At 34.6% G+C, this 12,218-nt stretch overlaps 1 protein-coding gene across 11 annotated transcripts in view; it reads left to right on the plus strand.

The window, feature by feature from the left end:
* Positions 1–12,218, plus strand: part of Rbp6 (RNA-binding protein 6) — a 1,109,038-nt gene that overhangs the window by 7,507 nt on the left and 1,089,313 nt on the right. The window lies entirely within an intron of this gene.

The following is a 12,218-nucleotide window of genomic DNA, read 5'->3' on the forward strand; positions in this document are numbered from 1 at the left end:
GTTGATCTGAGCAAAACATGGTAGAGGAAAAATTTTGTTGCCCGTCACCTCTAGTTTCAAAATATGTGACTTGATTTTAGATTACTGCCCGCATACGCGGCTGACGCGCGACCAAAAGTAAAGGGTTCGCAGTTGACCCCCATTTTCACATAAACAGTTTTAAAGAGTATAAAAAGTTATGGTAAATGTAAAGAATAGTTACCCCGGAGGTGTGGCCTAATTCGAAGTGATTCTGATTCGCTGTTACTATATAACCCCCCATATTCAAATATAAATATAAAACTATTTCTTTATTTTATATTTACATTTTAAATCTGGCGGGTTATATGGTAACAGCGAATCAGAATCACTTCGATTTATTTATTTAAGATTGATAATTTTATTTAAACCCCCCTTTATGTGGGGGCTTTGCCCCCACACCCCCTGATTTATTTATTTCTTAATGGGGGGCTTTGCCCCCCACCCCCCCTCCTAACCTACCTAATCACCCTCAATTTTTTAATTTGAGTCACAAGATTCATTACAATAATTACAAAGAACAACACAAAAGAAACTTACCTTATTCTGTGGAGTCCTTTTCCTGAGGAGGGTATACTTGGCGGACTCCCTCCAGAACATCCAAACCAACATCCATACAAAATGTTATAACATTCATTACTCCATCCTCACTCACACTACAATCATGCTTTAATTTAAAAAAAAAAACTGCAAATTTAAAACGCTCATGCTCATAAAGTTACAAAAAAAAGGCACCTCAAGTCACAAACCGGAAAGAAACCGGAAACCGCAATTCGATATCTACAAAATTAAAGGTGCTAGGCCATTTCAAAATCTGGTATTTTTAATCATATTTCAATTTTTTAACTCGTTATCAAAGAGAAAGAAGAGCACGCGATAGGTCATTTTTATGAATTCTTTTCATCCCCTTTCTACTAATGATATTGTCAAGGTAGTAAAGCTAGTATTTTTCTTAATATCGGGAAATAAGTCGTTTTCCGAGTGATTTTTTTTTAAAGAAAAATCAAATGTTAAGAGCTTTAGATGTTCTCAAGCATACTGTTTAAGCATGAAATGCATTTGAACCGTCTTAAAATGAACACCCTGGATATTTAATTAAGGCCCATAACAGTATGACATTAATATTGTTTGCCCTAAGTTTAATTATTTTCATGCGCACATAATTATTATATTAATATTAAAAAAATATTTAGAATAACAATAATACTATTTTTGGGGGGAGACCGGATGTTATATAATGTACACATTTTGTTTTCCTAGTTATCATTGTTACGCACATTTAACTCACTAATTGTCAACTAACTCATCCGAAGAAATGACCCTGGGAATATATGTATATATGTATACGAATGAGAATATATATTGTATATTCACCAATTTATTTTTTATCCAGTTGATTTTCGGCGCTTTTCTGACATATTTGGCTTCAATTTAAATTTTATTAATAATAGATATTTAATTAAAAATTTGTTTAAATTAAAATAATTAATTTAATTTCTCACATTTACTTGTTAAAACTAGTAATGCCAAATTTTTTGATCATTTTTGTTTTAAAAATCGAAACTTTTAAGACGCTCAAAGTTTGGTATTCCATCTTGATTGTATCGTTCAATCCGAAGCTAAGTTTTCTGACGAAATACTTCTACCAAGATTGCAACTTCAATAAGTAAATTTATACTTTCAATTTTTGTTAATTAATAATAAATCCGTATATATTATTTATAAGTACATATTTATTATTTATGCACGTTCGAGTAACAGTTTTGCTTCCGGTGTTTGGAAAAATCAGCCACCTAAAAAAACCTCTTCTTCTGGCAAGAAAATCTATCCGGAAAACGCTTACCCTCTTACAACAGAGTGGTACCTCGTATTTTGCCCCTCAAGGCTTCTCGGTCCATCATTATTTCTTTGTGGAACGCTAAACTAGATCTACTTTTTTTTCTTTGAAGCATTTCCATAGTAAAGATGATATACCATCTAGAATTGGCCTCGGTCATCGAAGACGCATGGTCTAGCTGGCTGCCATCTTACTTATCCTGCCAAGGTAACGAGGATAAATGCCCCTTGTAAAGGAACTGTATGGGATGGTAGTTTATCTCAATGCCATACTTCCCATCCTAGCCTTGCAGTCCCATCTTTATTGATTTTCTTTGGGACACAGTTTTTGTTCAGGACTTCATGACAAATTCTCTGTCCATCTTTTTTCTTTTTTTTTTACTTCAGGACCGATCCTAGTTTTCCCAAGAAAGATATCTTCCTTCCTAGATCCCTTAGATTACTAGATGTCAACCCCTGCATCCTGCAACCATTAACCAGTTAAGCGTGGAATTTAGTTTTAAAAAAAAACCCTCACAGTGTGCGGAATTAAAAATCACGACAATGACGTGTATACACGTCGAACGCGCAGGGCAAAACAACCAAAAGATGACAACGTCCGTAATATAGTCACTGCAAGCGACTTTTTCTGCAATCTCTGTGGAGGGGCTTAAGATTACTAGAGCCTTCTGTGCTCTTTTCAAAATCTTGCACCGCTTCACGTATGCATTGCCGCCAAGTTAACTAGGGACGCAAGAGCTTTTACAAGGAAGAAAAGAGCTTTTTGAACTCTGTTCAAACTGAGGTCTGAACCTCTATCTAAAAGGTAAAAACGGGCACTGCACAAAGGGTTGAGAGCTTCTATTTGTGTGCGTAATTCCCGAATCTCTAATGCGGAGATCAAACATGTACCAACCACTTATCATTTGGCTGACTCCCACCAACCCTCTCCGTATAAAATACTTGGCAGTTCTATTGGTTAAGATAAAGGAAACAACCCATCAAATAATATTCTTATTGTATTTTACTAAAATTTCGAGTTTTTATAGTTAATGGCAATTTTATATTTTTTTCAACGTATATACACGTCGTACGCACCGTAATAGAGATTTGGTTTGACGTCAAACACGCTTAACTGGTTAAAGTCGAGGGCTCTGAGCTTTAAGCTCGATGATGTGGAGAAAGCGCCCTTTGGTCCTAGAGAATGATCAAATTAAAGTTGTAGAAATCTAACCACCGTTTATATGTCAAATCAAAACAGGGAAATATAGGAATTCATTGAAATTTAATTAAGAAAAATGTTAAGATGTTATTCAATAATAACCTTTCCGCCATCAAGAGAAGAGAGGGGACAAAAAACACGAAAAATAAGAGAATTGAAAAAGAAGACGATTATTCAGAAAATTGTAGACAGTAATTCACTGCGCTTACATAATAAGTTCGGTTATATAAGAGAACATTTATTGTATATTCTCTGTAAGTGTGCCTTCTATATGGCTTTGTCTGGGAGGTTTTTTAAACAGTCTTGCCAACTTGTTTCTGTATTCAATCATTTTTTTATTTATTTATTTGCTACTACATAAACTGCTAGTATAAGTGATTACAAATTTTAAAAATATTCAAAAAAATATTTTGAGTTACGTAAAATCGTTTTACGCGTTTTTTTTTCAATTTATTTTTAACCCAAAATATGTTAACATTGATGTTGGGTTTAAATTAAAATCATTGAAACCGATCGTCTTTCTATCAAATTCGAATGTACCGGAAGTGAGCAGCTACGTAATTGTGTACAGCTCTTCTCAAATGTATTTCCCGCCAAATAATAGAGGACATTAAAATATGTATAAAGGAGAAAGATATTTCAGACTTATCGGAACGTTTACCAATTTAAATATCTCTTTTATTAACCAGTTAAGCGTGTTTGATGTGTAAATCTCTATTACGGGTGCGTTCGACGTGGTATACTCGTTGTGAAAAAATATAGAATTACCATTAACTACAAAAAACTCGAAATTTTAATAAAATACAATAAGAATATTATTTGGTGGGGATGTTTCCCTTTATCTTACCAATAGAACTGCTAAGTATTTTATACGGAGGGGGTTGGTGGGAGTCAGCCAAATGATAAGTGGTTGGTACATGTTTGGTCTCCGCATTAGAGATTGGGGAATTATGCACACTAATAGAAGCTCTCAACCCCTTTGTGCAATGCCCGTTTTTACCTTTAAGATAGAGGTTCAGACCTCCAGTACGAGCATGATTTCATTTTGCACAGAATTCAAAAAGCTCTTTTCTTCTTTGTAAAAAAAGCTCTTGCGTCCCTAGTTAACTAGGCGCGGCAATGCATACGTGAAGACGGTGCAAGATTTTTGAATGAGCACAGAATGCTCTGGTAATCTCAAGCCCCCCCCCCCCAGAGATTGCAGAAAAAGTCGCTTGGCAGTGACTATTATGACGTTGTCAAAACTTTTGGTTGTTTTGCCCCCTGCGTTCGTCACGTGTATACACGTCATTGTCGTGATTTTAATTCCGCACACTGTGGCGGGATTTTTTAAAAACTAAATTCCACGCTTAACTGGTTACCCGATATTTTGGTTGATGATGGGCACCAATTGTACCCGAAATGTACCCCCCAAAAAATGAAGGTTTTTCAAGAAGTCTTTCTCTTAGTGTTGACGATAAAACCTTCTCGGAAGTAATTTGTGATCTGTCCGGAAATTAACAGTGTATTGAATTGAACAGTTATCGTCTTAATTTTTTTTTTTTTTTAAATTGTGTTTTTACACCATCTGAGTAAGGAAAATTATTTGAAAATTCTCAGTTGTTTTCCTCCAACTTTATATATGAGTGGTAAATATATAGATACAGATTTTATTTATATATTTTTTGAGGGATGCCCACAAAAAAAGTAGGGATTCCGCTGGGAGAATTCACCAACCATATTATTATTAGGCTTTGTGAATTAAAAAAAAAAAAAAATCTTTCACTGCCTGTTATATTTATCCTAGAGATTCGTTTTATTTACAATAAATAAATTAATAAATAAAATAATATTGGATATAACAATATGGCATGTAGCGTTTTTATAATTTATGGTAAAATAACATTATTGCCTAATGTAGTAGACGCTTCAGTAGCTAAACAGTTTTAGGCTAGACCCGCATTACTCAGCTGTATTGCGGTTATACTGTGTTTGTTAACTCCACACTTGGACTTGGTTTTTAACTCGTAAATGGCACCTCCTTTACTTCTTACTTATTTGCTTACTTATTTATTACACTTAGATCTATTACTAGACCTAAGAAAATTGTTACAAAACTACTATAAGAAAATATATATTTGACTACGTAGAATAAGAGAAATTCATGCGATTGTTCACATCCAGATAATTGGGATGTACTTTGTTTGTATACGTATATGTGTGTATGTATCGTAATTATAAAAACTGGTTTTTGTGGGAGCTGAACTCGTCCTTCGTAATTAAAAATTTTCATTATAGTGAGCCTATACAACATCATTGCAGGCAATTAACTTTTTTTCTTTTTTTTTGTCATGAGTTCCGACAATAAAACATGACACATTTATTCAACCGGATGTACCCCTTTGCTGAATAGATTTTTTTGGCTTTTTATTTTTATTTTTTACTTTCTCGTACTTGAAGAAGAGAATGTTTTGTGCTCGTGTACCAAATTCCTGATTTTAAATTTCCTCCAAATTTGTATTGTAAGTTCTCAAGGTTTTGTTTTTATCTATTTTTGCTGTTGTATCTTTCGTTTCCTGATAAACGAGAGCCTACCAAATCTAAAGGCTTCCAAAAGATGAAACAGGCAAATATTTTAGGCATTAGTTATGTCACCGCCTGACAGGAGATCTTTTCTTTTTGACAATTTGTCTTTTTTTTTTTTTTAAAAAAAAAAAAAAGCTAAAATTTTGTACATTTTGAGATGATTACACTCTTTATCTAATTAACGGTTGATGATTTTGAGCCTTAGAAATGTGTTGGAGGGAATGGATGTAAAATCTAAATCCAATGCCACCTAAAATATATTGTGACCGAATCACGAGTGACGATAAAATGAATTGTAAGAGATAAATAGAAATGAAATCTTCTTTGGCGGCACTGTAGCTAGTAGAAATGATTATAGTTAGATGGATGAGCGCAACGCTGTGCTGTAAAGAGCGGTACTTGTTTGCGTTTCCCACTACTTGACCTTGAATATTAACAAACCTGTATTACGTAGAATATTTTTGGTTAATTGTGTTTGCTCGCCGGCTCTCCTGTTCATTGGCATTTGGTCAGTCGAGTAGCTGTAAGCACTATAAGTTTCTCTTTTTTTCTTTGTTTACTAAAAACTCTTTTATCTGGGTGGACAGTGTTGGTTGGGTAGTTAGGAAGTTATCTTTTAATAGCTAATAACATTTACGGTCAAGCATAGTTCTTCAAAATCGGATATTAATATGGCAGTGGTAATTACCGTAGATTTCAGTGAAATGACCCTTTTTTAAAGGTTAGTCTATTCCTACTCAACCTCAAATGTAACAGCCCTAAAATCTCCTAGAATAAAAGTTTCGAACTCACAGTAAAGGAAAATCGTAGAAAATGGGCGGACGAAAATCAGAATTTATCAAATTCAGTGCGACTAGGATCTATTTCTAAGTACTAAGGCTATATTCCCCGGTCTATACCTTTAATGGTTAATATGAGAAATTTGCAGTAAAGTATGTTTGCTAGTCGCCACGGTAGCCGAGCGGTTAGAGGCTAGACCCGCAAAGCTAAGATGTATTGCGGTACTAGTCTATATTCCTCGGTCTATACCTTTAATGGTTAATATGAGAAATTAGCAGTAAAGTATGTTTGCTAATCGCCACGGTAGGCGAGCGGTTAGAGGCTAGACCCGCAAAGCTAAGATGTATTGCGGTACTAGGCTATATTCCTCGGTCTATACCTTTAATGGTTAATATGAGAAATTAGCAGTAAAGTATGTTTGCTAATCGCCACGGTAGGCGAGCGGATAGAGGCTTGACCCGTAAAGCTAAGATGTATTGCAGTACTATGCTATATTCCCCGGTCTATACCTTTAATGGTTAATATGAGAAATTTACAGTAAAGTATGTTTGCTAGTCGCCTCCGTCCACGACACTTAATTTGTTAGTTGGATTTGTAAAGCCCACCTGAAAAAATAGGCATTACTTTAATTTTTTTTTTTAATTGAAAAGTGTTTTTAATAAAAATATTTTTTTGGGGAAAGGCATTTTTAAGTCATTTTGGTTTAATTTGCTATTTTTTAAACTAGATAATGTAACCCATAAATACATTTTAACATCCGGTGTTAAAAAATAAAAAAAAAATGGAGAACTGTGGTGTTGACGTTAATATAGAGCTCTAAGAGCTGACTTTTACAAACTACAAATTCTTCTTCTTATAACTTTGGTTAAAGAAAAAGTACACCTAGAAGAAGTGTCATCGATCTTCTGCAGAGAACTAAGAGTATTACGTTTGTGTAGACGTGGATGGAGGCCCCCTTAGTGGCATTAGGCAGCCAAAACTAGAAGCGTAGAATGGATAAATTTTTGATTGATGAGTTTATCAATGTCGGGGAGTTAGAAAAGCGCCATTTTTCTTTATCCCCACTCCTTTCCTTTTTTTTTTTTCTTTATAGTATTTATTGATCGAGAAACTATTTTCTTGTGTCTGTCTGTCAGTCTTATCGTAAGATATTCTTAGAGTTTCGAGATTTTTACTAGTATTGTGAGCCGTGAAAAATGAGATATATTTCAATAATTAATTATTATTAGAAAATGTAATTCCCGATTACAAAATCCAAGCCGAATAAATAAATATACAGGATTGTACACGAGGAGGAGTGGTCGAAGCTTCCGGGAGGTGATTCAGCAGCTCAAATGCAACAAAAAATGTTCTATTCACTTTGGTCCAATTCTCAATAGTGTCCAAGATATTTAACATTTTTAACTTTTCCGTCGATATTCGCGTTTTTCCACCATAAAAACGGCCATAACTTTTCTGTCCTGTAGCTTGGACACTATTGAGAATCAGGCCATAGTGAACAGAATATTTTTTTGTTGCATATAAGCTGCTGAATTATCTCCCGAAGTTTCGACCTCTCCTCCGTGTACGTTTCTATATATGAATATTCACTTTTAAAAAACTTTTTGAAGAATAAATTATGTTTTATGCCGTTTCGAGGACGAAATATGGAATTTAAAAATTCTTATCTATGTATCAAATAACTAGAATTTAAATTTATTCCTTTTGAGAAAACTGGTTTTGAATATTTTGGGGTGTGGAATGTTAATTGAGTTGTAAAGAGCCAGTCTGGAATTGCGGGTTCTAAGTGGAATCCTTATCACACTACTAACCCTGAGGGCAATTCAAAAATTGTGGCCCATAAAAACGAGCTTGTAATAAGTAATTTTTCTTTTTCTCTAAGTATGAATAAGGCGATATCGTTACAATTATTCCAAATTGTTTGATTTTAATTTCTTCTCAATCATATTGTTACTTCATTTTAAGAAACATTTAAGCCGAAAGAGAAATTCGTATGGGTTTGCCACAATTTTTGTTTTTGTTTTTTTTAGATTGAATTAAAAGGAAATGCCAGTCTTGCCAACATGTAAATAATAAAAAAGTAAATGACTCGTGATTACTTATTAAAAATTGTGAATGGACAGTAATAATATATGGCCTTGAGAATGCTTCATAGTCCCACGCCTCCTTCATGTCTTTGTCCAGACTATAGCCTAACGATATCCTACTTTAATCGCCCACATTACTTCTTTTGTTTCATAGTATTCCACTTTTATGGAAAGTAATTACGAGTTAGAAACGACTGGCTTCATCTTGAGAAGAAGCAGTACTTATTTTTTTTTCTTAAAGTAAAATAGAATGAGAAAACTTTATTTTTTAAAATTCTTTAAGCATTTAAAAAAGTAAAGTCGCCTTTTTTTCAGGCGGAACTTAAAATCCAACTACCAATTAGATATCTCGGACGGGGGTGGAAGCACTTTAATATAAACAATGATTTTGGGGAATATTGAGGTGCGGTCAATAAATTCGCAAACAAGTTTTTGATTCCTTCATACAAAACGTTTCGGTAAATATTAGGGTACAGTAAAATTTGCGGAGTTTAAATGTTAAGCTACATCATCTTAACTGTCGATGATTATTTGATGATTGATACTTTAAGAAAAAAGTTTTTCTGTGAATAATATTCTGTATCAAGATTCTTGGATTAACTTAACTGATCTACGAGGGTCGTTTGAAAAGTCCGTGCAAAAATAAAAACTACTTAATTTTTTGGGGTAAACCTTTTTTATTTTTCAACATAGTCTCCTTTTAGGCTTATACACTTCGTCCAACGCTGCTCTAGTTTGTTGATCCCTACCGAATAATAGGATTTGTCCAAGTCTGAAAAATAGCCATTCGTTTCTGCAATCACCTCCTCGTTTGAATAAAATCTTTTTCCCGCCAGCCATTTCTTCATATTGGGGAAGAAATAGTAGTCCGAGGGAGCCAAGTTTGCAGAATAGGGGGGGATGTGAACCGAGTTGGAACCCTATTTCCATTAATTGTGCGACCACAACTGCTGAGGTGTGAGCTGGTGCGTTGTCGTGATGGAAAAGGACTTTTTTGTGGGCCAATCGTGGGCCAATCGTGGGCGTTTTTCTTGCAGCTCGGTTTTCAAACGGTCCAATAACGATAAATAATATGCACCTGTAATAGTTTTATCCTTTTCCAGATAGTCGATCAGGATTATTCCCTGCGAATCCCAAAAGACAGTCGCCATAATCTTTCCGGCCGAAGGAACGGTCTTCGCCTTTTTTGGCGCAGATTCCCCCTTGGTAACTCATTGTTTAGATTGTTCTTTGGTCTCAGGAGTGTAGTGATGTATCCATGTTTCATCCACAGTGACGAAACGACGCTTAAAGTCCTGCGGATTCTTCTGGAACAGCTGCAAACCGTCCTTGCAACACTTCACACGATTTCGTTTTTGGTCAAGCGTGAGCAATCGCGGCACCCATCTTGCGGATAGCTTTGTCATGTCCAAATGTTGATGCAAAATATTATGTACCCGTTCATTCGAGATGCCCACAGCACTAGCAATCTCACGCACCTTCACTCTTCTGTCATCCATCACCATATCATGGATTTTATCAATGATTTCTGGAGTAGTAACCTCAACAGGGCGTCCAGAACGTTCAGCGTCACTTGTGCCCATATGGCCACTCCGAAAATTTTGAAACCACTTATAAACTGTTCTAATCGAAGGTGCAGAGTCACCTTAATGTTTATCAAGCTTCTCTTTAGTCTCCTGAGGCATTTTGCCTTTCATAAAGTAGTGTTTAATCAACACACGAAATTCTTTTTCGTCCATTTTTTGAAAATCACTCGACTTCCTCGATTCAAACGAATGCCAAACACAAAGAAATAGACCGATCTGGCTGAAACTTGGTGTGTGTTCTTCCAAGAGATGCTACTAACTAAACATAACCTCGATACGCGCCAGTGGTGCTATCTCTCTGACTTTGCACGGACTTTTCAAACGACCCTCGTATATGCCAGTTTTCAGTCGTGATACATTTATTCTGCCGAGCTTTCGACCTAGCGGACTAGGTCATCTTCAGGGCTAGTTTACAAAGTAATATTTTACACTACAGGGTTGGTGTGTCTTCTGTCTTGTCTGATCATGGACTGAGTGTGATCGGTCTTTCTATGAACAGACAAGACAGAAGACACACCAACCCTGTAATGTAAAAATATTACTTTGTAAACTAGCCCTGAAGATGACCTAGTCCCCTAGGTCGAAAGCTCGGCAGAATAAAGTTTGTAATTACTGAAACTGGCATTTATTTTTACATCCTATTGAAACTGTGAATCAGACACCAAAAATAATGAACAGCAATTAACTGATCTAGAAATTCCTAACAATGTAAAACACCGTTGTAAGTTAGGGTCCTAAATTTTCAGTTCCTTCTTTTAAATAAAAATCTTGCAATTGTCTAATTTACATCTGTGATGTAGTATAAATATGGTTTAGGCAAAATAGATGATAATTCACTAGATAACTGCTAGGGCTAAAAAAAGAGGAACAGTTATGATGAAGTAGCTTTAACATTAAACTCCACAAAAATGTTTTACAGTACCCTGAAGAAGGTATAGTTATTTATTTAACAAGTGTGGAAAGTAGTACTTTTCCTCACGCGAGGCAGGGTTTGCACGCACGAGCGAGCGAAGCGAGGCGAGTGCAAGTGCAAATTGCCGTGTGTGAGGAAAATACATTACTCTCTAGTTAAATATTATATTTTTTCTGCAACCATTAGGGTTATTAACTAAAAAAAAACTAAACAGCAATCACTAGAATCCATTTTAAATTTCTGTAAGGTAACACTGTAACCTTTTTAACTGTTATAATTAAAAATATCTAATTATTTATTAAAATATTATTTTTATTTCTATATTCTTTTCCATTATTATTTTATTTTTTAATATTCGTTTTTTAATTATTTAATTACGTTAAATAAGCTTATTAAAGTTTTACATAAAATATTTATGTTAATAACAAAACTTCTTACATCAAGGAAGCACAATAAAGTTTTTCCACTCACTTGTGCGGAAAGTGACACTAATGGGAATTTCCCCCCACTAGTGTGGGATGTTGGGCATTACACAGCTGATTTTAATTGAGTAATGAGAATATTCCTACATGGTTGCAGAAAAAGTATATTTATCGAAACGTTGCTATGAAGAAATCAAAAATTCGTTTTTTGAATTTCTTGACCTCACCTCAATATTCCCCAAAATAATAAATTAACAACTGTCGTAAACCAAAGCTATCATTTAATATAAACATTTATTTATTTATTTTTTTTGGTGACAAATAAAAAGTTGCTACATTCTGGATTCGAACCGGGGATCCTTCCACTTACAATTTCACTCTCCTAAACATTAGCCCAACAGAAAAAGTGGACATATTTCTAAACAGTTTCAAATATTATTTCATCTAACATCCAGTGGTGGGTTCATCAGATTTTCACTAATTTCTCTCTCATACTACATACTATTTGATGGCTTAGTTCTTGGTACAGCATTCAGAGATTTAGTAATTTTAATAAAAGTTCATTAAAATGTTTGCCTAAGAATAAAGTTACAGGAAATTGGTATGAACGAAAATGTATGTATTTCTGTACGCGACTTATTTATTAGCCAGCTCTTTGTGCATAGATGCATCTTTTCACGTTAATTTGTTGCTTCTATTCTGGAAGATTGTGCAAGATTAATGGATTAAGTGAATATTTAGGGTTAATTGTCAAATAATAATTGAAGTAAGTTACAACTTGTTTTGAAAATAATCCCATACTTTGGTTAT

Source organism: Rhodnius prolixus, unplaced genomic scaffold (genome assembly GCF_049639745.1).
Source record: "Rhodnius prolixus isolate KJV_2025 unplaced genomic scaffold, Rpr scaffold_9, whole genome shotgun sequence".
Taxonomy (NCBI): Eukaryota; Metazoa; Arthropoda; class Insecta; order Hemiptera; family Reduviidae; genus Rhodnius; species Rhodnius prolixus.